The sequence below is a fragment of the Gossypium hirsutum genome, chromosome D04 (assembly GCF_007990345.1).
Source record: "Gossypium hirsutum isolate 1008001.06 chromosome D04, Gossypium_hirsutum_v2.1, whole genome shotgun sequence".
Lineage (NCBI taxonomy): Eukaryota > Viridiplantae > Streptophyta > Magnoliopsida > Malvales > Malvaceae > Gossypium > Gossypium hirsutum.
The window spans coordinates 51,345,060-51,371,884 of record NC_053440.1 but is presented as its reverse complement, the minus strand read 5'-3'; the positions used below and the strand labels follow the sequence as shown (position 1 = coordinate 51,371,884).

General features: G+C 31.9%; 1 long non-coding RNA gene and 1 other non-coding gene across 3 annotated transcripts; one reads left to right on the top strand and one right to left on the bottom strand.

The window, feature by feature from the left end:
• Positions 1 to 9,647: 9,647 nt before the first annotated feature.
• Positions 9,648 to 12,553, top strand: LOC107898972 (uncharacterized). 2 transcript variants are annotated; one of them, XR_001684543.2, is made up of 3 exons: positions 9,909 to 10,858; positions 11,984 to 12,037; positions 12,133 to 12,553. It is a non-coding gene; the product is annotated as an uncharacterized lncRNA (long non-coding RNA). The 2 variants fall into 2 exon arrangements; XR_005911921.1 differs by having other exon boundaries at positions 9,648 to 12,037.
• A 7,466-nt stretch (positions 12,554 to 20,019) lies between these two features.
• Positions 20,020 to 20,126, bottom strand: LOC121216542 (small nucleolar RNA R71). Its single transcript, XR_005912722.1, has one exon. It is a non-coding gene; the product is annotated as a small nucleolar RNA R71 (small nucleolar RNA).
• Positions 20,127 to 26,825: the final 6,699 nt, after the last annotated feature.

Sequence of the window (26,825 nt, the reverse complement as noted above, 5' to 3'; positions counted from 1 at the left end):
TTTACAAACCAAGATAATAATAAAAACCTATATTCAATTTCCCAAAGAAAGATAAATAAAAATGGAACCTTTATACTAACAAGCAACCAAAGAAAGAAATGGGTAGAATAGATAAATAAGAAAGATGTTGAAACATCCAAAAACCAAATCCAGAGAAGTATGTACCTTGAGTGGCTAAGAGGGGTAGATGCAAAGTAAAGATGAGAAGAAAAAGAAGAAGAAAGACAAGGAGAAGGAGATAAGTAAAGACCCTCCGACTGGCCATTAAATGACAACAAGGAGCAGGTTAAGTGCCAAGTCACTTTTTCATTACTTCTATAAAGGAAAATGGTTAGTAGGACTGATTTGTCATTTTTTGAAAGTTAAGTGACTGAATTGAAATCAAAGTGATTGCTTTGTCAACTGTATCAAACTTAAGTAACTTTTGGTGTAATTTACCCATTTGGTTATTATTATTTTTAATCAAAATGAATCGAAGTCAAGGTAATTACTTTGTGCAGTTTTTTTTTAATTTCAATCCTCTAAATTTGAAAAGGGGTTTGAATTTGATGTACAACAAAATCCTAACATTTTGATAATCATCGACAACTAATATAGGAAAGATTATAAGCATCCAGTTTGATATCTCTAAGTACTATTAATTTGTTTTGAATATGGTCAAACTAGTTGTATATTCCAATTGGTTTAAAGGGGGTAAAAGTATTATAGAGTTCTTTATAGTAGGAGTTACATTGTATTTTGCCTCCTCAACTCAAACAATGGACAAATTAATCTCTTACGTGTTAATAATTGATCTTTGTATGTCATGTTGACATATATGTTGCACGCCATGTGTTATTGTTCAATTATTTTGTCGGGCACATCAGTTTTTAACATTACAAATAGATAGTTTTTAATAGAAATGAATAATTTGTTCTTTGATCTAATATAGAGATCAATTTGTCAATTTTCTGAGTAGAAATGACAATGTAATTTGACTCCTAATACAGGGACTTCTGTAGTTTTACCTTAAATTGGTGGAGATGCTAACAGTTGACCTGTACCTTAAGCTATTAATGCTGAGTTTCAACCTTATTGGCAATTAATTTGTATTCATTAAACTATATAATATATTAAATATACAAACTTTGGATTGAATCAATCATCCTCTTCTGCATTGAAAACGTATTTAGATAGTTTTAAACATAAGAAGTCAATATTATATATATATCGCGCGCGCCTTCTGCGAGGAATCCTGGTTAGCTTATTATGTTTCTTTCAATAATTTAATTTACCTTAAAAGCCTTCAAATGAAAATATAATCCAGACTCTTAACCATCGGATGCTCTTGACCGCTTCGTTGAGGCGATCATTACTATGTTTTTTCTACACATATATTTCTTGTCCATGCTCACTGCTCAATATTATTGGTTGCACAAGGAAAACAAACAAACTAGATTTCATCTTCTTTAGAATACTTTATACGAAATTTCCTGTTTGAGTTTTGCATTTTTTATATATTTATATTCAACAAACTAGATTTTATCTTCCTGTTTTCTCAGACCCCAAGGGAGGAGGAGGAGGAACAAAGTAATAATCATCAGCCTAGTCCCATGTCAAATTTATTTCAGTTTCTGTGTTTATTTGTTGTTTGTTTTAGGGTGGGGGTGAAGTCGGAGAGTGGTGGTGGAATGATGGAAAGCATTGCAGAAACGAAGAAGGTGGTGCATGTTGGAGTAATCCTTGATGTGAATTCACCAGTTGGATCGGTGGCAAAGGCATGCATTCCCATGGCAATCTCAGATTTCTATGCTGCTCATCCTAACTTCAGGACCAGATTGTCTCTACACCATAGAAACTACGATGATGCTCTTGCTGCTGCTTTTACAGGTGGGTGAATTAAAAAAATAGTAATCACCGAAATTTAATTTGTTACAAAATGATCACTATCATTATCAATTTATAACATCGGTTACTAAATTATTAACTTCCAAATTAAATCACCATTTCAAATAAAAATTTTAGGTCAAATTTCACATCTAATCTCTATACTTTTTTTTCTTTTTAAGTAATTTAATTCTTTCTTTTAACTTTCATTTTCATTTTCATTTTCCTTTTATTTCTTTATTTTTCTTTACAAAATATTTGAGAAGCAAAGAAGATAAACTTATTTTTTTTATTAATATCAATATATTTTCAATTATACATAAATTATAGTAAATTACTCAAACCCAATCAATAAAATTAAACCCAAATATGTTTTTTAAAAACTAAAAAACAGACCAAAACAAAATTCATTTCATCTAAAAATTAATGTTTTAAATAAAATCTATCACGAAATTTTATTTACTGTGCTCCCTCATTCTTACTCTTTCACCTGTATAACTTAAATAAGTTTGAATAGAACTAGGAAACTCAAACATCAGTAACAACTCAACACCTTCAACCTTTCTTGGTCTTCGGTAAGTGTGTTCAAATTGTTAATTTGATTAATACCCAAATGAATTATTATTAAATAAATTAACTAAAATATTAAATTTCTTAACCGTTAATAGAATTAAAATAATTTTTAAAACTCTTTAACCGAACTGAATTGATGCCTGATTGATAAAATATCACAATAAAACTAATCACAATGATCTTTTTCTGTATTTTTAACTCAAAGAAGTTCAAAAGAAAGAAAGAAAAAACAAAAACATGATAGAAAAAATAAATTAAAAACATAATGACCGGGGAGTGATTTGTGATGATATTGAAATGAGAATGAAATGGAAAAAAAAAAGGAAAAGGTGTTGTGAAATATTTTTTTTCATAATACTTTTCTTTTGACCCAATTAGTTTATATATTGTATTGGGTTTATATATAATATATTGGTTTTGGACTTATAAATATAAAAGATATATAATATTATTAATTTTGGTTAATTAATTATCTAATTTCGAATCAATTTAATTGATAACTGAAATAAAAGAAAATTATTAATCAATTTCCACTTAAATTAATTTCTATGACTAATCAATAATTTTACTAATTCGATCTGATTAATTAATTCAATTAAAACTGAAAATGTGCACCTCTATACTTCGATTGTCTACTTGCTCATCACCAATGAGAAAAAAAACTTACCTCTAATTACAAGGGTTGAGTTACAAAAGTGGGACCAAAAAAAGAAAGGTCAGGATAATGGGAATTGATCAAAGGTAAGATAAAAAGATATTTTTATCTATGTACTTTTAATTCAAGTATAATTATTTTTAACTTCTATTGATCATCTATATCCATATGAATTGCAGCTCTAGAGTTGATTGATAATGAAGAAGATGATGCCATCATCGGCCCCTAAAAGATGATGCAAGCTAGATTTCTGATAGATGTCAACCAAAAGGCTCAACTTCTCGTTGTTTCGTTTTCAGCTACAAGTCCCTCACTCTTTACTACCCAAAACCCTTTCTTTGTTCGAACACCCTAGATGATAGATCACAAGATAAAGGCATCGCTGCCATCGTTCAAACATACGAATGGCACGAAGTAATCCTCATGTACGAAGACACTGAATATGGAAGTGGTTTAATCCACTACCTAGCAGATGAAATTCAATAGTTTGACATTCGGGTGAGTTCTAGGTTTTCCATCTACCCAAACTCTCGCAAATTGAGCATATTAAAAACGCTCAAAAGGGTAATGGCAATGCAGACGAGGGTGATTGTGGTGCACATGAGTTCTTCCTTAGGGTCTAAAGTCTTTTTGCTTGCAAAAAAAACAACCATGATTAGTGAAGGATATGCATGGATCGTCACTGTTAAATTCAACAATAAATAAATAGAAAGTAATTCTTCTCTCTTCCATTACTCAAACCAGTGTCATGTATTTAATACAAAATAAACCAATAACTGAAGTTATTAACAACTTACTAACTAACAATAACTAAAGTAGTTATTCCTAACATGCCTCGTACTTGTCAACTTTCCTTCTCATCAAAGACCTTCTGATTCATGGCAACAATACGTAGCTGATCCCAAAACTTGGTGAACATTGCTACTGACAGTGGTTTTGTCAATATATCCGCAATTTGGTCTGAACTAGGTCCATGTGCTACTTGGAACACCCTATCTGCAACCTTTTCTCTAACAAAGAACAGGTCCAACTCAACATGCTTGAACTTTGAGTGCATAACAGGATTCCCTGCTACTGTAACCGCAGTTGAGCTGTCACACCATATCAAAGCCTTATTGGAACTGGAACACATAACTCAGTCAATAAGGACCAGCTCCACACCATTTCTATAGTAATATGAGCAACACTCATGTATTCTGCTTTTGCTATAGATCTAGAAACTACTTTTTGTTTCCTTGAGCTTTAGGAAATTGGATTCCCTCCAAGAAACACACAAAAGCCTGAGGTTGACCTGTGATCATCAACATCTGACCCCCAACTAGCATCGGAGTATCCTTCAAGCAAAAACTTTGAGGCTCGGGTAAATCTCAACCCATAGTTCAGTGTCCCTTGTAAATACCTTAATATCCTTTTCACAGCCTTGAAATGCAAGTCCAAAGGTTTATGCATGAACTGGCAAACCTTGTTTACGGAGTAAGCAATGTCGGGTTTAGTGATTACCACGTACTGGAAGGCACCAACAATGCTCCTGTAGTGACGCTCATCCTCAACAGGACTTCCTACATCAGCTGACAGACGACATGTGGTGACCATTGGTGTTGGCAAGCCATTCGATCTATCCATGGAGGCTCTTTTAAGTAGATCAAGAATATATTTTTTCTGAGTAAGGAACACACCTTCTGAAGTGTAGTTTACTTCGATGCCAAGAAAATAGCTAGACTTCCCTAGATCTTTCAAAGAAAACTAACCATTGAGCTGAATAACAAACTGGTCTATAGCCTGAGAATTATTCCCAGTGACGATAATGTCATCAACATAGACTAAAACATAAAGCAATTGAGATCCTGACCGAAGAATGAAGAGAGAATTATCAGCTTTGGAGACTTCGAACTTTGTGGTTACCAGAAATTCTTTCAACTTATGAAACCAAGCCTGAGGTGCTTGTTTAAGACCATCTAAAGCCTTCCTTAGTTTACAGACTAGGAGCTCACCATTTGGCCCTTGTTGCTCGAACCCTGGTGGCTGCATCATGTAAATTTCCTCACCCAAATCCCCATTTTAAAAAGCGTTATTAATGTCAACTTGTCTCAGTGGCCAGTTTAAAGACACTGCCAATGCAATGACCACTCTGATTGTAGTTGGCTTAACCATAGGGCTAAAAGTTTCCTAGAAGTCAATGCCAGCTTTTTGCAGGTAGCCCTTAACAACTAGTCCGCCCTTGTATCGAGCAATTGAACCATCTGCATGTCTCTTAATCTTAAAGATCCACTTACAGCCAACAGCACGACGACCTTCAGGTAAGGGCATAAGGTCCCAAGTATGATTAGCGAGCAAAGCACTATATTCAGCTTGTGCAGCTGTTGCCCAAGTAGTACTCTGAAAAGCTTCGGTTATATTTATGGGCTCCTTCTCAGCCAGAACAGAAGTAAAGACTTTGGGCTTAAAAATACCATTTTTGGAACGAGTCTACATAGAGTGAATGTTCACACTCGAAGGAGCTGTTGTAATACACTCAATCTGATCACAAGATGTAGGCACATCATCTATTGCTGGAAAGTCAGCAGAGAGACTGGAAGGAGAGTGGGTACTTGGAGATTGTACAGGTGAAGGTGCCATAAGAGAAACCATGGCTGGCCTTGTGACTGTCTGTGTGAAGGTGTGCCCTGAAGAATTATTAGCTACAACCAGAGGAAGCACGAACTGCTGATAAAGATCCCTTATAGAACCAACTTGAGATTGTGAGCAGAAACCATCATAAAATGGAAGCTGAGTCTCATCAAAACGAACATGTCGAGATAAAAAACCCGACCATCTTCAGCAAGACACCTATAACCTTTTGTATTAGGAGCATTGCCAAGAAACACACACCTTTGAAATCAAAATTGTAACTTAAGCCGTTGGAATGGCCTCAAATAAGGAAAACAAGCACAACCAAACACTCGTAGCAGACCATATTCAGGTTTAAGTTTGTGAAGTGCTTCATAAGGACTAATTTGATGCAGAACAGGAGTAGGTAGTCTGTTAGTCAAGTAGACTGCATGTGCAAAGGCATAAAACCAGAATTTTAAAGGCATAGCAGACTGAGCTAAAAGAGACAGGCCCATATCAACTATTTGTCTGTGCTTTCTTTCAGCAACCCCATTCTACTCTGAGGTGTAGGGACAAGTGACCTTGTGATGTATACCAAGTCTAGAGAGATCCTTTGATAAGACACGATATTCTCCCCCAGTCAGTTTGCAGCATTTAAATAGAATGACCAAATTGTACTTTAACCATCTAATGAAAATTTAAAAAACACTGAACCACCTCAGACTTATTTTTGAGAAAATAAATCCAAGTGTATCTACTATACATGTCGACAAAAGAAATATAATAAGAGAAACCATTTAAAAGCGTATGAGCATGTCCCCATACATCAGATACCACAAGTTCAAAAGGAGAAGAATACATTGTATGTGAAGAGGGAAAAAAGAGCTTGTGAGCCTTGCCTAACTAACAAGCTGTACATATTCGAGGCACATTACTTTGTTTGAAAAGAACTCTACAAGATTTCAACACATGAGCGAAGGTGTTATTGCAAGGATGGCCAAGCCTGTTATGCCATAAAGAAGAGGAGGAAAGCTAAGCACTGTTCAGCAAACGTGAGCTAGGCTTCGGGAAAGAGTTGACTGTGGTGGGAGCAGATTTTAAAAATTGAAACCTGTATAAACCCTCATACATGTGGCCCTCTAGCAGAGTCATCCCTGTCTGAATGTCCTTAACAAAACATAGAAACGTGTGAAATTCAAAATAGACACCATTATCTTTAACAAACTGACCTACAGACATCAGATTCTTGTAAACTGTAGGAACATATAAAACATTCTGAAGACGCAGGAGTCTAAAGCCAGCCAAGAAAGTTGATGACCCTACATTAGCTATAGAGATAGACTCACCATTTCCCATAGTGACATGGCTTGTATCTTTGTAGGGCGAGGCAGTCATAAGATTAGACACTTCAGGAGCGATGTGATTTGTTGCCCTAGAGTCAAGATACCACACTTGATCAAGTGGATAAGATGCAGGAGCTCGAAGAGACGGCTAACTAGACGAATTCTGAGGAAATGACCCATAGCAATGAGACATAGATGAACAAGAAGGAACAGAAGAAGAACAACCTTGGCCATGTAGCTGATGGTAGATGACTGTCATCGAGTTAGTTGAACCAACACCAGAAAAGTTTTCATCAAACCTGTGATAACAGGTCTGAACCATATTTCCAACCTTACCATATAACTGACACTGTGGCCTGGAGCGAGACCAACCTCGACCATTCCCACGAGACCAGCCACGACCTTGCCCTTTGTAGCCTTGTTTATGGTTCTGAGAATATCGATTTGACTCAACAGGCTGTTCCGAACCAATGTCAGTGTCTTGCTGTCGAGAAGTCAAATTTGCTTGGCAAGGAACTTCTGTTAATAGATCCAGTTGTTGTGCTTCACAATCAAGTAACATTTCAGTTAACAAGTCAAGAGATATAGGAGTTGCAAAGGCAAACACCTGAATAGACTCAAACTCGAGTGAAAGACCAGCCAAGATGACACTTACTTGTTCTTACACAGAGATAAAACTCCCAGCAGTAGTCAAATTATCACTAAGATGCTTTACCATAGATACATACTCTTTAATAGAAAGATTCACTTTCTTGAGCGAGTATAGAGCATGACGCATGATCGAGATTTTAATGGTAGATTTTGTACTAAATCTTCTCTCAATGGTTGTCCATATATCAAAACTTGTCTTGGCAGTTGTAAGATGAACCAAGACATCATCTGTCACAATAGACAACAGCCAAGAAGCTAGAAACTTGCTTCTTATGAACAAGGAAAGTTGGATTTTCAAGTTGCTGACCTTTAGATCCAATGATGATAGGATGAGGAGAAAGAACTATACCTAATACAAACCCTTCAAGACCGAAAGGATGAGGAGAAAGAACTGTACCTAATACAAACCCTTCAAGACCATAACCCTCAAGAATTAACAAAAGTTTATGCTTCTACAAAAGAAAGTTATGCTCAGCAAGTTTGATAGTGTCGTGTTTGGAGAAGTAATGAACTATAAGTGCGCAAAGACTGCTAGATCCTTGCGAATGAACAAACTCCCCAGTGTTGGAGGAGTGACGACATGTGTCAACTATTGGTACAACTTCTGGAACGGTTTCGGTGGCCATGGAAAAAAAATTCTACACCAAGAAGACCTTTTCTTTTGATACTATGTTAAACTCAACAATAAAGAAGTAGAAAGTAATTCTTCTCTCTTCCATTACTCAAACCAGTGTCATGTATTTAATACAAAATAAACCAACTAACTGAAATTATTAACTTATTAACTAATAATAACTAAAGTAGTTATTCCTAACAATCACTAATGGATTATCTACTTTGTTAGATCCCATGAGAGCTAAGGCCATTAGTTCAATGCAAGGTGTTTTGGGTATAAGGCCACACATACCGCAGTCTAAATGTTGGAACTAAGAACAAAGATGAATGAAACAAGTAGTTTCTTGAGCTTGAAGGATCGATACTTGCTGTGCAAACAAAAACAGAATCGGGCTTGAAAATCTAAAGAAAGTAAAGAATTAAGAGAGCATTAGATGAAGAATTCTGATGAATTTTCAAAAACCTTGAAGATGGCAAAATGCTAATACATATACCAGACATAAGCTGGTCGAAATAAGCAAATTGTTACCTAAACATTACCTACTACCACTGAGTACATTAAAACTTATTAAACATGAGTTGCACACTTTGCAAAGCTGATTTATCAACTAAAGCTTCACCTAATTACATCAAGTATGTTACCTACTTAGTTCAAATCTGACTAAGTTACAAAACAACACTTAAAGTAACAAGACAAAATGAAATACAACAGTAGCAATGTGCTTCAGCTGCTACATGCATGGCTCGGGCAGCTTGTTCTGCAATTTGATGTTGCATGTGCTGCATGGAAGCCAAACTTAAACACTAAAAGACTTGAAAATTTTAAAAAGAAATGGAAAAGTGAGATTCATTCTAGTTCTACCAAATTAAACATTTTTGGGTATTTGGCATATGATACTATTTGGGCACTAGGGAAGGTTGTTGAAATGATTCCATAGGAGAGCTCTAATGTAATGGAGAAAATCATCACAGAAATACAAGTCAGTTTCCTGTTATAAAAGTCTCAAAAATAGGCAAAATGATCCTAAACAGGTTACTAAAAACCAAACTTAAAGGCCTCAGTGGAGATTTTAGTTTGGTTAAAGGATAGTTGCGATCTTCAGCTTTTGAAATCATCAACGTGATAAATAACAAGAAAAAAGTTATTGGGTATTGGACCCTTGAGAATGGATTGATTAGGAAAATAGGCAAAGCTAAAAAAAGGGAAATCAATGTCCAAATATGAACTTAAACCATCTATATGGCCAGGAAACACAAAAGACATACCCAGAGGTTGGACAACACCTGTTGGTGGTAATAAGTTAAGGATCGGGGTCCCTGATAAAATTAGCTTTGAAGCATATTTGAAAGTGGAACAGGATCCTTACACCAAGGAGTCCACTGTAACAGGGTTCTCTTATGATGTCTTCTAGGAGGCATTAGCGTTATTACCTTTTGTAGTTCCCCATAAGTTGATTCCTTTCCCCATTGGTTCTAATGTAGGAACATACAATAAGCTTCTTTATCATGTCAAAAACCAGGTGCTTGGCTAGAATTAGATAGAGATTTTTCTTCATATTATTTCCATTTATTTTGACACTAATCAATAGCATATTCTTTGTGGTGGTATAGATATTCGATGCTGCAGTGGGAGATATAACAATTCTTGCAAATCGGTCTCAGTTCCCCATAACTTGAAAGTGTTGCTTGGTTTTAAGAGAGAAGATAATAAAATATTTCATTAATTCATGTCTTTATTTTCATCAAAACCTATCATTGTAAGAAAATTTCATAAGAGTATTTGGTAAATGGCTTGAATATGCTTCATATGCCTTTTCTTACCTTCCTTCAATCCTTAGTTAGTTTCTTTCCATTCTTAAAAACACTAGGATCAAGTTCCTCATATTTCTCTTGTCACCTTAGTATCACATTTTATTAACTTTCCCTCTCCTTCATCCATGAACTCATGAATTCTAACATGAAAACTAAACTTTTATTATTGTAAGACACTTGATTTCACTAACAAAATGTTTGGTTGGGGGGAATAGGAATGCATTCCCCCTCAATTCGGTGAGCCCACCACCAAACTAACGTTTGGTTGGCTGTAATACCATTACAGCCTGAATCCATTCAGGCCTTATTACATGAAAAGGCTGTAATAATCATTCCTTGCCTTCAGATCTGATTAGCTATTCCATCCTCCTGTTCCGATTTTCCTTTTCCCATTTTCTAATTTTTGCCCTCAGTTTTATCTTCTCCTTCTGTAACTTTTTTTCTAACCATCTTTACGTTTCCCTTTTTTTCCATTGATTGCAGAGGAGACCTAGATATTTCAGGTAGTTTATTTTTTTCCTTCTTTTTGATTTCCATTTCAACCCTATTTTACCCTCCCAATCCAAAAGCATACTATGCAAACAGAAACTGCCAGCAAAGTCAAGGCTCCACCCGCTCCCGATTATTCACTTTCATCTTCGCATCTTTCGCCGGCTCCACCATCTCAAATCTCCGGCCCAACTATTTCGCTCACTCTCTTATTGGACTGATCGAAGTCCAAGTGCTTCTTCACTTTATCGGCGCCTATTTTCAGGTTATATTTCCTTTTATTCTATACTTTTTTTTTTGTATTTTCTTTGATTTTTCTCTTCGCCTTTGATTCTAGGTTTGTGCAATTTCTTTTTCTTCTTTTTTGTGGTTTTACTAGCAGTTTGCAGTGGCTGATTTGTCTTGCTTTTGTTTTTGTTCTTCAAATTTGTCTCATTTTCTTGGGTTGAATCTTCATTCAAAACATTTATGTGCTTTGTTTTTGTTAGCTCTGATTTTGTATTTTGGGGTTTTTTTTTTCAACATTACAATGTATTAATTTTTTAACTGGGTAGTGTATGGGTCAAATAATAAATGTGGTAGATGCATAGAATTTAAGCAATAAATTCAGTGACAATAGAGGATTTTTCATACCCTAGCTGTGAATCAATTTAATGTACCAATTTTAAAAACTCTCTTCAATCTTTCCGAGTCTAGCATTGATTCTTCATTCTTCCAATCATTTCTAGGATGCCACTTAATTGCCTATTTTGTGACTGGGTTTTAGCTATGTTTGAGAACCTTGGATTGATGGTCACAGTAATACATGACTTGAAACGCATACTTTTTGGAAAAGATAACAGTTTGCTGCCTCTGGTGCCATCTTGAAATTCTCTAGCTAGAAGTGAAGCAGGAATAATATCGGATTGGGAGGAATTTTGAAAGGGACTTGGTTGTTTTTATCTAGTTATTCGGATGTAAATTGACATCTATTATGCAATTTTCATGGCATTTACGAGTGTTGATTTTCTTCACAAGTTGGGGTTTGGAGGTTACTCAAATGGAAGTTTGCTGTTTGTCTGACATTCTGGGAAATCAACCCTTGTGACTTCCCCCAGTTCTGCTATTGCATTGGAGGGTTTTCTGTGTTTTTAGTGGTAGCACAACATTCCCAGATTGAGCTTACCGGAAATTTGATGAGTACTTGCAAGCAGATGGTTTGATTTGTCTTATTTTATTGCTTGTTGGAAATAATTGCATTCTTCCTCTGATGAAAAGCTCCTCAAGTTTCACCGTATTGATTCTGGTTGCTGGACTTGTTGGGTGAAAGCTATTCTCTTGTTGGACCTGCCCTCTTATTGTTTTTTATTGTTTCAGATATCCATTCATGGTTTTCATTTTCTTGGTGTAGGACTGGAGTACCACCTGTTCAGAGGAGGCTAAGAATGGAGGTTTTGCAGCAAAGGTATTCTTTGTTACATGATTCAAAGCATTTGAATGAATCGCATGTTACACAAGTAATTCTGTATTGATGTCAAGTGGCAATTTTTATCTTTGTAGCCACGCCAGCACCAGCCGCAACAGCAACAAGAAGGGAATGTAGTTACAAAGCAAAGGCCTCGTACACTGGATTCGTTGTTTGCCAAGATGAAAAAAGATAGAATGAATGGTCCTGCACAATGTAACGGCAGCAGTCGACAAAAAATGCCATGGAGAAGAGGCCGATTTGGCAACTGATGGTGTTGTGAGACGTAGTATTCCCTCTGCTGCTGGACAAGCTATCTCGTCTTTTTTGGGCATGATAGATGCTTGTTTTTCTTACTTTCGCCATCAAAATAATGCGAGCATTTTACGTGAGAAAGTGACAGTTCAGTTGTATAGTGATTTTCCTTCGTTTTCTATTGGCTCGTGGACTGTACCCCTTGAGAATTGATACAAATAGGGTTGTTCATTTTGTTAATTCAGTTAAATTTTTAACCTATATTATTGAGCTTGTAGTGCGCAAAGGTTCAGTCATCCCCGTCATTTTCAGTTCAAAATATAATCGATATACCTGAAGTTTTATTCTATTTCAATAGCAGGCTTTGAACAAGGGTTTTATGCAAAATCTGAAAGTATTTTGATAAAAATATTAAGTCAAATATGTGTTGGGCTTTCATCTATCATTTATGCTAATAACCATGTGTTTAAACTTAGTATTTATTTAAAAAAATACATAAATACCTTAATATTTAAATCATGATACTAAAGTAAATATTAAAAATATGTTCTAAAGTTATTTATATTTTTATTTATAAATTCACTAAAAAAAGAATATAATGATAATAAAAGAAATGCATATATATAATTATTAGATATTAAAAAATAATATATATATATATATATATATTGGATGGTATAATGACATGATAGAATGTCATTACAATGTTGTAACTTTTTGATGTTGTAAAATTTTATAACATATAGATTATGACATATAAACTAATGAAATCATGTAACTTTTTGTTAATATATGAATATTATGTTTGGATGTGAAATATAATTCGCAAGTTATTTATTACTTCTAATATTTTTATTTTTTATTGTAGAATAATTAAATTATTTGTTTCACTAATGATATTTTAGCATATTAAATATGTATCGCAGTTTAAAAATAATAAAGTAGATTATGTATTATTTTTATTGTATTATATATTATGATTTTTTAATTCATATAATAATAATTATATTAAGAATTCTATTAAATTATATTTAATAATAATTATGTTAAAATATGGTTAAATTATTTATTATTTTTATTAAATTATCTTTAATAATAATCGTATTAAAATTTAATAACAATAACAATAATCATCTACCTAAAAAAAATTATGCTACGGCATTCTAGTCATTTTAGTTTTTTTTTCTTATGCTATTACAACATCATTCCATTCAACCAAACACAAGAATACTATTACAGTTCTATTCCATTTCATTCAACCAAACAATGGAATTATTGATTACAGTTTTATTCCATTACAGCTCTATTCAATTACAGTTCTATTTCATTACAGTGAACCAAACGTACCCTAAGAAATTTGCTTTAAAATCAAAGGTTTTTGGTGGAGATATGTTGAATTATAAAAAATGAAAATTTCTTTCTTTCTCTATGCATGAGATGTTTCATGTATGGGAAGTATGAAGAAAATTTTTCATACTTTCTTTAATATTTATCAAATCTCAAATAATAAAATAATAAAAATATTCTATCACCATTGTAATAGCCCGATTTTAGGCCTAGTCAGAATAGTGGTTTCGGGACCACAAATTTGACGAGAAAAAAATTATTTTTTATTATATTTTTATGGTCTATAATTTCACAGAATTATTTCGTAAAAATTTCGTTCAAAAATTTCGACGTTTGGACACTCAATTTAGACAAAAGGACTAAATTGTAAAAAGTGCAAAAGTTGAATTCTACATGTTAGAAGTGTCCAATTGTTATGAAATTTTAAATTGGAGGTCCTTAAATGGTAATTAGACCATTGATTAACTTGTTGGACAAAAATGGACAAGAGATAAGTGAAATAGGATATTTTAAGTTGGGGGCATTTTGGTCATTTAGTAATTAAAAGAATTAAAAAGGCCAAAATAGCCAAAAATTTGTCCATCTTCTCCATGATGAACTAAAATAGCAAGGGGGAAGCCATGGTTTGGGTTTTCAAGCTTCCAAGCTCCATAATAAGTGATTCCAAGCCCCGTTTTTAATGTTCTTTACGTTTTTAAAGTCTCGGTAGCTTAATTTAGCTTATTCTAGCAATAATTTAACCTAGGGTTTATATTTGGAAAAATACTCATAGGTGAAATGTGTTTATTTTGATGTTTTATGGTAGAATATGAAGCTTGAAATTGTGTTAAACATTTTTTGCTAAGCGATTTTCAGTGAAAACAAGTGAAACGGCATAATCGGTAAAAACTATTATTGTTCATAAATGCATGTTAGAGCAATAATTTGATGTTGCTATAGAAGGGAAAAATGTTCAGCATGTTATAAAACATAAGAAAAAGGAATAAAGTTTAATTTCCGAGCCTAGGCCAAAATCATAATTTTGTGAAAATTTAGGGGAAAAAATGTAATTTTGCCAAAATATAATTTTTGGACTTTATTGAATAATGTGAATGTTATATAAGCTAAATATATTATTATAAATCGAGAAAGATGAGAAATTGACATTGATTAGTAAAAAAAAGTGAGAAAAAGTGAAAATTCCCTGTTGAACCTTCGGAATGAAAGAGATACGAATGAAGTGACAAAAATGATCACATGTGTGGCACGGACTGTGTGTAGGCCACTATGTAAAAGTGAAAGTGATGGTCACGTGTGTAGTACTATATGCAGGCTACTACATGTACCGGAATGGTAGGTCGCATGTGTAGTACTATGTGCAGACTACTATGTGTACCAGATAGTTTTGATCACGTGTGTGGTACTATGTGTAGGCTACTACGTGTATCAGATGGTAATGGTCACATGTGTGGCACTATGTGCAGGCTACTATGTGAACCGAACATCATTGATTAGTAAGGTGGTTGCTATGTGCTGATTCCACCGAGGATCTGTTATTATTCCGAAGTGTTCATCGGGAAATTGACTAAGTGTAATTGACTGATGAATATATATGTGGAATTGAATTGAAGATTGACTTGAAATTGGAAATAAGAAATTTGATTGCTTTGAATATAGTGATAAATTGAATGAATTGTATATGAATTGAAATGAAACATTGGAATAAGATGTGAAAAATTCAATGGAATTGAGATAGTGAAAAAGTGAAATTATGAAAGAATACATTTTACCACAAAACAGTTTAGACAGCAACAGTTGTGTGACTTTGAAAAATTACCAAAAATGGTGAAAATTGAATTAGAGAGTGAATAAGATATTAAATGAAAGCTTAATTAGTCTATTTTTGCATAAAAGAAATAGAGCAAGAAAAAGAGTTATATATTTTGAGATATTTGAATTTTAGTGAGGTAGGGTTGGATTGATTTCGGAATCCCCTATTTTGACTTTGGAAAATAATTAAAAAATTTTAAAAAAATAATCATGAGCTATAATTTATATGATTAGAATCCTTAATGAGTCTATTTTCAAAGGAAACAAACGAAAATATCATTTGAATTCTGTACAATGAGATAATTCATTTTTAGTGAAGAGATGTTGAGCAGTGAAACAGGGGTGACTTTAAAGAATAAACTGTACTAATTGGTCATGTCAAAAATTTTGAAAATTTTATGGTAAGAAGATATATGAGTACAAGTTCGGGGAAAATTAATGGATCTTAATTTGGAGCTCTGTAGCTCCGGATAAAAATGATTTAGTGACTCTGACTCAAATAGACAGCTCTAAATTTAATTATAAGTGAATAGTGAAATTATGTATAATGCTATTTGAGCATGTTATATACATAAAGAATGTGGGATGGAGAGGAGGAGGAGGATAATAAAGTATATGAATGAATTATGTATAATTGGTTGTATGCCTGATTATAATCAATAAACATTGAAATAGGAGTGATGTTTATATTGGTGCATTACTGGTCATGGTAAGCTCATGAGAGAAAATAAAGTTTCATAGCATATGTGTTTGGTATATTTGGCATGAAGTGATATCATGAGTGACTCATGAATTAATTCATGTTGGTAAGTTGATGCATAATTATAGTATTCAAATATATACATATTTGTAATATTTTGCTATGTGATTCGAAAAAAGGGTAATAAATAGCATAATGAAAATTCGGTCATGGTGCTAGTTTATGTTAAAGGAGTGTTTTATGGCATATCTTAAGTAATGGAATGTTATAAATTTTGAGGTTAATTTGCTAGTCAAATAAATGACAAATGAATTGATTGCGTATTCGTAATTTTGACATATGCTTGGTATATGAAACATAATAATATATGCTTGAATAAACTTTAAGTATTCGAATGACATGGATTTGATAGTGATAAGAATCGACCATTGAATTCATGAAGCCCAAGTGATGTATTATTGTTGTGTGATAGCTTGGTTCGAGAAATTGATTAGTTAAATGGTAAGTGGAAGCATTTATGGATTTAGAAGAAAATTTGGAATGAACATGAAATTTAGCTCAATTAAATGGTTTCATCAATTAAACATTGTGTATACCAGAATGTGTTAGTGAATTACATATTTGTAAATTAACATTCAAAGTTCGGTAAGTGATATATGAAATTAACATGAAAAGATTTATAATTGTTATTAATATTGATTCTGACATAAAGTGGATTCTTCAATATTAGATTGATTTAACGGATATATTGAGCATATGAATGGGTATGTATTGGGCCTCGTATACCCTAATTAGCGACTCGAAGATAATAATTTGAAAGTTTTTAATTTGAATAAAATTTTATAACTCGGTTTAATATGTCTATAAGTGTATTTATTATGGTAATGCCTCGTACCCTATTCCAGCGTTGAATACGGGTAAGAGGTGTTACAATGTGACATCACCAGATTCGGCCCTAATGTTTAGGCCGGGTTTGGGGTGTTACAACCATAATTTCAATCAAAGGGCTATAATTTCATCTAATTATTCATCAACATTTAATGGCTAATATGTTGTCGAAATTCCATAATTTAAGAAATATAATAAATATACTTATCTTTAATCCAATGGACCATACTAATTCCATCTTCATCGAATAAAATCAATTGCTCAAATTCAATATACATGTCTAAGGGCATTTTGGTAATTATTCCAAAATATCTTCACTTGAAAATAACTTTTTTGCCCCTATTAATGATTCATATTTATGTTTGAGCCATTCTCACTTTTGCTAAAAATTGAAACTTTTGTCCTTCTACTTTTTCCATTTTTCTAATTTAAGCCTACAAGTTTCGAATATTTAGGATGTGACCCATTTATTTTTCACACCTTTACAATTTAATCTATATCTTGGATTAATATCTCACAACATATCACTTATTTCAACCTTTCTCCAGTATCCAATACCCTTCTCTACTATCATTGGTATATCTCATTTTGTTTACTTGGGAAATCTACTATGCATATTCTTGGTATAGTACCATACATCATAATGGTTTTTAAGGCGTTACAATAAGAATAATAACTTGGAAGAAGTGCAAACATAAAGCTCTTTCAATTGGTATCAAAGCATACTTCAGACACACTTGAAAGAGATCTGGTGTTTGGTTTACAACCATGGAATTGATGGAGGAAAATAGTTCAACCATTTGAGAAGAGTTACTCATTGGGTCATCAAATTTTGCTCACTATAAAGTCTAGATGAAGAATTTTATCATGATAATCAATGAAGCAACTTGGGATGTCACACCTGGATATCTTTAAGTACTCAAATTTAGAGGAATTTTTGGACATAATTGAACAAAGTAAAAAATTGGCGAACTCCACCAGGAATTTTGGGAATTTTTGTGAACTATCGAGTAAATATTTGAGTTCCAATCCTGGTTTGGTTAGGTTGGAACCATTGGTTCTATAGTGGGAGACATAATGATTTCCAGTGATTGGCTAAGAAGGTTGATAGGTGTTAAAAACATGTTTTAATCTCATTCTTAATGCATTTTTGGGTGATTATTCGGTGTTAATGGTGAATTTTATGCTCCTAATTCTTTAACTTCATGTTTTTATACTTAGGAGAGCATTTGAGAGTAAAAGGAGTGAAAAACGGGCAAAAATCGAAAAATCAGAGCAAGTTACAAGAGTCACATGGGCTGGACCATTCCACACGACTGTGTGAGCCACATGGGCTGCCACACGACCATGTGTCAGGCCATGTTGATTTTATAGATTTTAGGGTTTTTCGGGCATTCTGATACCTATATATGAAAAAAAAATAAGAAGATAGGAGAGCGCCGTCATAGAATACTAAAAAAAAACTCGAAAAACACCACTAAAATCGATTCTGAAGTATATTTCCATCAAGATTGAATACTCCCTTTTGATTTCTTTGGAGATTATCATGAGTTTCTTTATTTCTTATGGTTATATTGTGTTTTGGATGTTTTTATTTTCAAGCATGAACTAATTTTCTAAATACCTAGGGAAGATGAACCCTATGATAAATTCTGTCTTTTGATTTTTATTTTATGCAATAAAGACTTAGATCTTATTCTCAATTATGTGTGCTTAATTCTTGGTTTAATATTTCTAAACTATTGATCCATGTTTGATGTGCTTAAATCAGAGGAGGAATATACCCTGTTTAAGAGTAGATCTAGCGTAATTGAGCGGAGTTGCAAGCAATCCTAGAAATAGGACGACATAAATCTACAGGATTAAAGTGAAATCTAATAAGGAAATCCGTAAATCGAGTTAATGTGATAATATGAGTTTTAATGAGAAAGTAATTGCAATTAATCAACCTAGAGTCAGTTGTTTTTATTCTTGAAGAGAGATATTAGCATAATTTAGGGATTTTTACAAATAAAGATACTAAATGAAGAAATTGTGTAATTTAGATTGATAATGACAGATGATATCTAGGTGAATTCTTTCATGGGTATTGTTTCGCTTCTTGGTTATTATTCGATTATTTTCCTGATTTGTTTTTTGTCGCATTCATAGTTAATTAGTTTAGTTAATTTTAGTTTTAATCAATCACTCGAATTTATTAGTTACTTTTAGTCTTCATAGGAATGATATCTTTGCTCACCGTAGCTATACTATTAATTGATAGGTGCACTTGCCTTAGTCGAATTTTAAGTTGTTTTACGACTATATCAAGTTTTGGCATCGTTTTTGGGGACTAAAATATTAGGAAAACTTCATTTCTATTAATTTAGCCATTTTTTATTTTTATTTTAATATTTTTGTTTTTAATTTAATTTTTTATATTCTAAATTTTATTTTATTTTTCGTTTGTTTGATTCTAACAGGTTCTTTTAGTGTTTGATATTGAAATCGAGAAAACTGCTCGCAAAAATTGGAGAGAAGTTAGAGAAGCAAGGAAAAGTCAACAAATTTAATAGACGATCAAGAGAAAAAGGATATTACTGTGGAGACGGATGATAATCAAAATAATCAGCAGCCTCCTACACCTCTTACTCCTCATACTATGTATGATTATGCTAAGCCTAATCTGATTAGGGCTGAATCGAGTATCACCAGACTGACTATTGCTGCAAACATTTTTGAGATCAAGCTTAATACAATTCAGATGGTGCAGCAGTATGTTCAATTTGATGGGTTGCAAGAATGACCTAAATTTTTAGAGATTTGTGACACTTTCAAGATCAATGGTGTTATTGATGATGTCATACGCATAAGGTTATTCTCGTTCTCTTTAAGGAGCAAGACAAAACAGTGCTTGAATTCACTTCCACGGGATTCTATCATGACTTGGGATCAAATGACTGAGAAGTTTTTATTGAAGTGCTTCCCATCGATGAAAACAACTAAGTTGAGAAACGACATCTCTTCTTTTTCTCAAATTGAGTTGGAGACATTATATGATGCATGTGAGAGATTTAAAGAACTTTTGAGAATGTATCCTCACCATGGGTTACCTTAGTGGTTACAAGTTTAAACCTTTTACAACGGTTTGAATACTTCGACTAGGAAATTAATTGATGCAGCAGCTGGCGAAACATTGAATAATAAGACACCTAATACAACTCAAGAGTTTATTGAGGAGCTGACACTAAATAACTATTAATGGCAAGTCATGAGAACAAAACTAATTAAAGCAACTAGTGTTTTTAACATAGATGCAATTACTATGTTGGCAAGTCAAGTGGAAACACTGAGTAAAAGGATTGATTGTTTGAGTTGTAATAACACGATGAACCCGATAATGCAATGTGATGCAACTGGAGCTAAGATGATCAGTCCAAAATGTTTACCCTTCAGTTCTAACATAAAGCATAAGCAAGTGAACTTTATGGGTAATAATTCTAGACCTCAAAATAACCCCTATAGTAATAACTATAATCCAGGATGGAGGAATCATCCAAATTTTTCTTGGGGTGGTCAAGGTAATCAAAGGCCACAACCCCTTCCGAGTTTTCAGCAACCTTATCAGTAAGAAAAAAAATCGAACCTTGAGGAGATTCTAGCTAAATCTATTTCAGTGTCCGAAACTCGATTTTAGAACACTGGGACAACTTTAAAAAATCAGCAAGCATCAATTTAAGGACTTGAAAATCAAATTGGACAGCTTTCTAAATTGGTTTCAAAAAGACAACAAGGTAGCTTACCTGGTAACACTGAAACTAACCCAAAAGAGCAAGTCCAAGCAATCATTGTTCGAAGTGTGGAAGGGTTAGTCAATCCTAAAAAGAAGCTGAATTTAAAAGTTGTCGAGAAAAATAATGGTATTGAGGAAAGCAAGAAAGAGTATAAGCTTATGGTTAGAGAATACAAACCATTAATTCCATATTTAACAGCATTGAAGCAAAACTGTATAGAAAAACAATATGGTAAATTTCTTGAGCTTTTAAAAAATTGCATATTAACTTACCTTTTGTTGAATCATTTTCATAGATGCCCAAATATGCAACATTTTTAAAGGATTTTTTAACAAATAAAAGGAAGTTAGACGGCTTGTCAATTGTGGAGCTCAATAAGGATTGCTGGGTCATTCTCCAAAACAAACTACCCAACAAGCTTAATGATCCAGGGAGTTTTACTATTCCTTGTCTTATTGGTAGCTTAAATGTTGAAAAAGCTTTGGTTGATTTGGGGGCTAGTATAAATGTTATGCCTTATAAAAGATTCAAATAGCTTGGTTTCGGGGAACCAAAACCCACTAGGATGAATATTCAATTAGTTGACAGATCAATTAGGTTTCCTAGGCTTATTATTGAAGATGTACTTGTTAAGTTCGATAAATTTATACTCCCTGTTGATTTTGTTATATTGGGCATACATAAGGATATTGAGGTACCGATGATCTTAGGTCGACCATTTTTAGCCACTGTTAGAATTGTTACTGATTTGGGTAATGTTGAACTTGTGTTGAGTGTAGGTGATGAAAAGGTTACTCTTCAAGCACATGATTTTGTTAGAGTTCCTAGTGAGCGAGATGATACTTGTTATTCTATTAATGTTAGTAATCATGCAGCTCGACATTCTTTATAGGAATTCACTAATGAATACGTGTTTAAACCGTATCCTTCTCATGATGATAAAAATCAAGGGACGAGTAGAGAGCAAATGATGCAGCTTGACGAATTAGATTAATGGAAAATAAAGGTTGATGAGAACCCAAGAACGGTTAAAGAAATAACTAAGAAACGTCATAGTGTGCATGTAAAGAGGATGAACCAATTCAAAGTTGAGGACAAAGTGCTGCTAGACAAATCAGATCCACAAACGTTCCCTTCGAAGCTTAAGTAAATAGGGTCAAACCCATTTGTGGTACAGAACATATTTCCATATGGAACCATTAAGGTAACACACCCGAATTACAACACATTCAAGGTAAGCAGTCTTCGTATCAAACTTTATTTTAGTGATAATACTAACAACGAGAGAGTGGAGCTTCGGCTCCAAGATCCGCCTTAACTGTTGATTAGCTTCAAAAGGGAAGTCGATCTTAGACTCTAAATAAGCGCTTCTCGGGAGGCAATCTGAGTGTTTTTATTTTACTTATTTACTCATTTTAATTTCGTGTTATTTTTAAAAAAATTGAAAAGTTGAAAAAAATTAAAAATTTGGAAAAAAAAAAGAAATTTTTTTACAAAAAGGATCCACATGGACTGGGGTGATCCATCACACGGTCTGGACACACAGGCGTGTCACAGGCCATGTGAAAGCTGGAGCTAATTTTTTCATTTTTCTTTGAACCCAAACGGGCATAGAGAGTTACACGGCTTAGAGACAGGACCGTGTGACCCACACGGCCTGGCACACGGGCGTGTGATAGAATGTCTGACCAACACAACCTGACACACGGGCTTGGGAGAAACGAACGAACACCCCACACGACCTGACACACAGCTATGTAGGACACATGGCCTGGACACTCGGGTGTGTCCTAGGTCATGTGGATACTGAGCTTATTTTTACTTATTTTTTATCACAAATGGTCTGGGTGATTCCACACGGCCGTGTGAGCTTTTTTCCTCTTTAAAGCTATTTTTTTCTTTTGTCTTTTTACTCATTTGTTCCTTCCTATCCCAATCCCTTTTTTTATTTTTTATTTTCTAGATTTATATCTTTTATTTTATTTTATTTTATTTTATTATGTATTTTTTATTATTCTTTTTCAATTGTTTTTTTCTAGTTTGTAATATCTTTATCTTATTAATTTTTTTCTATTTTCTTATTAGTTTGCTCGGAAACATGTACTTCATTTAGAATCGCCTACGATTTTGATTTTTAGTATTCCGGCGAATTCATCCAAATTCAGGGCAGTTTCAATTCTCTCTCTTCCTTATGATATTTTGCTTGTTTTGTTTCTATCTGTTTGTACATTGAGGACAATGTACATATTAAGTGTGGGTAGGAATACAAACCGAATTTCTGAGCTACTCGTCGATGACTTTCAATTTTCCTTTTCCTCTTGAAGGTTCCATATCAACCTTAGCTAAATAAAATCGTAAAACATATAATACCATCAAATTCCATTCAAATCAAAATCAATTACATTATCATACATAATTTATAATATATTCAATTTAGTCCCTAAACATAAGACAAACATAACTTTCTACTAGAGTTTCTAATTGAAAGTTGATTTCATAATTAATCATTAGGTACCTCCTATTTCCTATCCCTACTAATATTTCACAAAAAAATTGCATTTTATTCAATTTGATCCCTAATGTACGAAACTAAGAACTAAGCTTCACAATTTAGTCCATTTCTTAATCTAAGCTTAATTTCTAACAAATTGACACCAATTTCATCTAATTCTCTTTCTAAAACTTTAAAATTTTTACAAATTAGTACATGGTCTAGCTAAATCAAGCTCACATGATTCAATTTTCATAAAAATCAAAGAAAAAATTGGCTAGAGACTTACTTGAATTAAAGGTTGAATACATAAAAAACCAAAAAAAATTCATTATATATTTGAATGTTATGCGCACTAGAAGATAGTCTCATGATAGAGCTTTTCTTTACTTTTCCTTTCCTTTTATTTTATCATTTTTAGGATTCGCAAACGAAAGAGAATGGACGATTTTTGGTTGTATCTAGTACGAAACCAAGTGGATTTACTGTTTGTCTCATATTTGTGTTGTTAAATACGTATCCTTTTACGAGCCATCCTATTTTTCTTCTTTGAAATACTTACTGCAATAGTAATATCACAAGTCCATCGTTAAGTTTCAATCTTACACGTAAGAAAAAAAACAAATTAATACGTAAGAAATTATTTTTCCACCTAATACTTACACGTGAATACCCCAATTATTTTCTTTTCATGCTAGTTAATCACTATTATTTTATCTATCTAACTTAAATATTTCAATTTAAAGGTTTCCAAATATTGGAAAAAAGAATACTATAGCTGCTGTAGTAACATGGTTGGTGGAACATAAACCAAGTATGTAATTCTATACATTCTGAAATCTTATTTATGTAACGTTTAAAAATCTTTGAAAATTTGTTTCCAATGATATATTGTAAGTTATTAACAGGAGTATATCAAAATATATTGCTACATTAAATTCCTAAATAATTAAACTACTATTTTACTTATTAAAGTATTACACCTATCATCCTAATTTTTGTTTTTATTAAATAGAAAACTTAAAATCACATCCAATTTTGTTTTTATTATTAAGCAAATTGACCTTAGTTAAATTAATTGATAAATTTAAGGTTAAACTGTGACATAAGTTTTTCTACTTTTTTTAAATAGGAATTTAGTTCATTTACTTTTCAAGTTTTAAAATTTAGGTCTAACTGTTAACATTCTTAATTTTTTTTATTAAATTCAAGTTAATTATAAAGGCATTTTTTTAATTACATGCTACCAAGTGATTATTTTTTTAAAAAAATATCATAGCAACAAATTTAATAAAAAAAATAGCAGTATTAACAGCCGAACCTGAATTTTAAATTCTAAAAATAGAAAAATTAAATTCCCTAAAATAAAAATATAAGGACTAATTCTTATTTTTTTTTAAAAACATATTTTAACCTAAACTTAATAATTAAGTATCGCCGTATTAAAGCCGCCTAAGGATGAAGCTACATGTTGACACGTCAAATCCATATAGAAACCTGGCTTTGTTGACACGAGACATTCCTCCTTTTCTTTCTCATATTTTAGAAAAAAAATGGTTACATTTTATTTTGGCCTCTCTGTGATTAAGGATTAGTTCTTCGTTACTTTTGAAAAATATTTTTGAAAAGTGTTATGAAAAAGTATTTTTGAAAAATTTAGTTTAAAATTTGAGTGTTTAGCATTGCTGTCAAAAAATACTTTTGAGAAATAAAATATTTATTTTAGACATATTATTATCAAGTAACAAACATGCATTTAAATAATATTTAAATTATTTAATATTATTATATTTTAGTAAGAATATAAAAAAATTATTATAACTTGTTGTTAATATTTTAACATATGAAATATAAATTTTAAACATTTTTAAGCAATAAATATTAATTATTTATAAAATTTAATTAGAATATATAAACTATATTTTAAATATTTAAATATAACCATTAAATATTTGTAATTAGTATTTTAAAAAATATTTTTTTATTTTTAATTAATGATTTTAACACATTTGTAATTAAGTACTAAGAAAAAAAAGAAAAATACTATGTTATTGGAAGGATGAAAAAATAATTAAACACTAAAAGTGCTTTTAGGGGAGGAAAAACTAAAACTTTTAGCTTCTCCTTTTTAGCTCCTTTTCAAAAGTACTCCTGAAAAGCTAAAAATTTCAGCCAAAAGTAGCTTGTTCTTCACAACTTTTCTTTCAAAAGTGCTTTTGGAGTCAGAAGTATTTTTTTTTTTTTAAGTAATGAAGAAACTGGCCCTAAATTTACGATTTAATTTCTATTTCTTCTAGTATTATTAATTAGTCTACATATTTAGTATTATTACCTTTTCAATTAAAATATTAAATGGTTGTATTGAATTATAGAGTCTTAACACATGATTTTTTTCATTTCTTTTTAGGTTAACGTTGCTTTTTCTTTTTTTAACTTTATATAATGATAAGTTTTAGTTTTAGTCTTTCTATCATGTTAAAATTTGATATTTAATTTCTAATATATTTAGATATTATAATTTATAATGTTATTAATTAGTCTAGATAATTAATATCAATAGCTTTTTTTATTAAAATATTACGTGGTTATATATAATTTGAATGTCATAAAAGTCTTAGGGATTAGCATGCGACTTCTTATTTGTTTTAAGGTTGCATTGCTTTTTTGTTGCTGACATTATAAAATTATAGGACAATACTTCAATTTCAATTTTGCCACCTAAACTATGTTGAAACTTGAGATTTAATCTATATATTTTAACTTTTTTACATTATTTGATCACTCTATTTTTGTAATGTCATTGGTTAGTCTAAATAGTTAATATCGTTAACTATTTCAATCAAAATGTTGATATAAATTTTTCTTAAGAATACTATTCCAAATAGAAAAAATTATCGTAACCAGCTCGAATAAGTGTTTTTAAGAAAAAAATCTCAAAAAGTATTTTTTTTGTCTTTTTTTTGTTAGATAACTAACAAATGATTTTTTTTTTAAAAATTTCAAAATGTCACACTAGAGAATTGTATAGAAAACTTTTAATGGTGATAATAACTGAATTTATAATTTTAAATTTGAAAAGAAGAAAAATAAAAATTATTGAAAATAAAAATAGAAAGACTAAATTTGAAAATTAAGTATAGAATTCTTAATATAAAATTTTATAAGTGTTATTTATTACTTTATAAAGCTATTTGTTATTTTTAGTAGAAAAATATCAAATATACTTATATTGTCTCGTAACAATAGATCTTGATTTTTGAAATTTAAAATTTTAATTCTATTAATATAACATTTTATATCATTTTAGATAGTTTTGAATAAAAATTAAATATAATAATTTGGATACTTTTTTTAAAAAAAAGTAAAGAGATAATTTAATTTCAATATAGTTTTTTTTAAATTAAATAAACTTAATTTCTTTAACATAAAGTAGTTAGTAACTATCTTCCTATTTATTATATCTTTGTTGAAATTTTTATTTAAGTTAAAATTTATTAGGGTTATCAAATAAATTTAAAAAAATTA